Below are 3380 nucleotides of genomic sequence, written 5' to 3'. Positions count from 1 at the left end.
ACACACACACACACACACACACACACACACACACACACACACACACACACACACACACACACACACACACACACACACACACACACACACACACACACACACACACACAACTATGTAACAAGGACTAATGGTAGTAAAGTATAAGTGTACTACAATAAATAAACTGTTATGTAAAAAAAAAAATGTCCCGGTTTTTCATTTTCAAAATCTGGTCACCCATCAGTGCTTGGAACGTCCACCATGACATCACGGTCAGCACAGAGAGGTGGGGCGAAAGCCCGATCCTACAAAAATAAAAATGATGCCTCCCCGTCGGGGAATTGAACCCCGGTCTCCCGCGTGACAGGCGGGGATACTGACCACTATACTAACGAGGATTACATGTGTAAGTGCAAAAACGGAACCATGATGAGCTAACCTGTATGGGTTGTAAGGTGCAATAATCCTATACAGGCATACCCCGCTTTAAGTACACTCACTTTAAGTACACTCGCGAGTAAGTACATATCGCCCAATAGGCAAACGGCAGCTCACCCATGCGCCTGTCATCACGTCCTGAACAGCAATACCGGCTCCCTACCTATACCGAAGCTGTGCGGAAGCGGGGAGACTATAGAGCCTGTTACAAATGCGTTATTTATATCAGTTATGCACGTATATGACGATTGCAGTACATGCATCAGTAAGTGGGAAAAGGTAGTGCTTCACTTTAAGTACATTTTCGCTTTACATACATGCTCCGGTCCCATTGCGTACGTTAATGCGGGGTATGCCTGTATAGCATTTTTTTTCCAACTTGTGTTTTATTGTTTTTCAAAACATAAAAGGATGGAGAGGGGATAGGGATAAAGAAAATAAAAAGGGTGGGTGGGAAAGGGTAGGGGAGTACATCCACAATGGTCTCCACTCAGGGATCATACAATCAGTTGAATATATACATACACTTTTTGTAATCGAAATACAACCAATCCAATCAATAGTCATCTCTGGGTTCACAATCTAAATCAAATTTGGGTTTTGCCATACATAAGTCGCCAAGGGGCACCGTTTTCATATCCCATCTCAGATCTAAACCTAAAACCCCTTTTATTAATCTCCTAATTCTTCCCCAAAAAAGAATAATCTTGGGACATGACATCCAGATGGGTTTGAACGTGCCCAGTTGTCCACAGTTACGCCAACAAATTGGGGAAGTTAGTGGGAAAAAAGAGTGGAGGCGTGCAGGCGTATAGTACCATCTATGGTGAATTTTCAAATTCGTTTCTCTGACTGCTGAGCATCTGGAAGCTCTGGCTATTCTATCGTAAATTTCATCCCAATCCTCATCTGCTGTAGAGTTACCTAGATCCCTTTCCCATTCTGATATATTTGTACTTGTTTGGTCACTATACTGACGTATTAGAACCTGATAAAAAGGTTCATTTTAACTGATATAATCCTGCCTGACCAGGAAATCTGGTGTCCTGACCAATTCACTAGATCTTTTTTCAGAGTTTTGATTAAGTGTGGGTAGTTTGCGTTATAGATATCCTCGTATGTTTGAGTAATATACACCCCTAAATACCTTAACTTATCTGTTTTCCATTTGATAGGAAACGTCTTTTTCAGGTCATTTTCTTTAGAAATAAATAGACTTATAGCTTCTGATTTAGTGTGGTTGACTTTAAAGTTTGAAAATTTTCCAACTTCGTCTAAAGTGTTGAACAGACTTCTTAGGGATGACTCTGGGTTTGTCTGAGAAAGTAATATATCGTCAGCGAAAGGAGATACGTTATAAACTTCATCGCCTATAGGGACACCTTGTATCTCTTAATCATTTTTACAGTTAACCCTTCGCCTCCCACACGATGGTAGGGGTGGCCAGCTGGGGTGTAACCCCTTTATTATCGGGCCAGACCCCCCTTTTCGTGACACTCATTCACCCCCAACCTATTTACAGGTCAGAGGAATTTTTCCCGGGCTTATAGAAACAGTCCTGCCCATACAGTTTAAATACACAGTTTACACACTTTAATTAAACATTATGTTCTGGGTGTATTTTTACTGTAATTCTTTCATGTAAGGTTATGTGGTGTTTTATTACATATGCACACCAAAAACCAGGGTGCTGGGTGCTTCCGTTCTCAAGTTAGCCTTCCTAATTGAAATGCCGGCTTCGGCGAACCAAGTTCACCGAATTCTCACGTCAATTGACTGGCCGCCTTTCAAGTTAGAAAGTTAACCGAGGAACGGATACATTCTATCAGTACACTTAACCGCAAACCACTTATCCAATTGAGTTGTGGTTACAGGTCAAACCCATAGAGAATGGATACCCATGCTTTACACAGACTGCTTAACCGCAGCCACGCTTATTCAATCAGTGCTTACTGTGGTGCTCACTACTCCCATCTTATGTCTCCACAGAATATAGCAGGCAATACATTTTCTTTAAAACAGCAGGCATGGAATGGCCTGCAAATGGGGGGTAAAAAAGGCTGGGACAGGGCAAACACAGCAATACATGGCAAATAATTTAACCCCTTCATTCCCAATGTGAGGGGAGGATGACCAGCCGGGTATAACACCTTTATTCAGGTCAGATCACCTCCATCCTCGTCACACCTCCCCCACACAAAGCAGAGGGGCTACCCTGACCACCCCATCCGGTGGCTGGGCTGCCCTGCCAGGTCTTGAAGTCAGTATGTCCTGAGGGTTGTACTGGCGGGAAAGACCATCTGCATTGCCATGCTCACTCCCTTTCTTGTGCTGGATGGTAAAGTCAAACTCCTGTTAGGCAAGACTCCAGCGCAAGAGTTTAGCATTTTTCCCCGACACCCTCTGTAACCAACTCAAGGGATTGTGGTCCGTAATTACAGTGAAAGGTCTGCCATAAAGATAGGGCTGTAATTTCTTCAGAGTCCATACTATGGCCAGACACTCTTTCTCAATGGTGGCATATGCCACCTCTCTGGGCAGCAGCTTGCGGCTCAGATATACCACGGGGTGTTCACTGCCCTCCTCCCCCACTTGGCTGAGTTCAGCCCCAATGCCATAGTCCGAGGCATCAGTCTGCACCAAGAACTTTTTTGCATAGTCCGGTGCAGCCAAAATGGGAGCCCATGGCATGTTCAGTCTTCAATGCCTGAAAGGAGACCTCACAGGCAGGAGACCAGACTACCAGCACAGACTGTCGCTTCTGGGTCAAGTCAGTCAAGGGTTTGGCAATGGTGCTATATTGTGGAACAAACTTTCTGTAGTAGCCTGCGGTGCCTAAGAAAGCCATGACTTGTTTCTTGGTTTTGGGACCTGGCCACTCCACTATAGCTTCCACCTTATCTGGTTCTAATAATATAATACTAATAATAGCATGTTCTTGTATAGAGCTGCTGAATGACTCC

The 3380-nt window shown here is 44.1% G+C and overlaps 1 non-coding gene across 1 annotated transcript; it reads right to left on the bottom strand.

Moving 5' to 3' along the window:
* Nucleotides 1-305: 305 nt before the first annotated feature.
* Nucleotides 306-377, bottom strand: TRNAD-GUC (transfer RNA aspartic acid (anticodon GUC)). Its single transcript has one exon. It is a non-coding gene; the product is annotated as a tRNA-Asp (tRNA).
* Between the last annotated feature and the right edge of the window lie 3003 nt (nucleotides 378-3380).

The sequence above is a fragment of the Ascaphus truei genome, chromosome 6, assembly GCF_040206685.1.
Source record: "Ascaphus truei isolate aAscTru1 chromosome 6, aAscTru1.hap1, whole genome shotgun sequence".
Classification (NCBI taxonomy): domain Eukaryota; kingdom Metazoa; phylum Chordata; class Amphibia; order Anura; family Ascaphidae; genus Ascaphus; species Ascaphus truei.
This window is presented reverse-complemented; position numbering and strand designations above follow the sequence as displayed.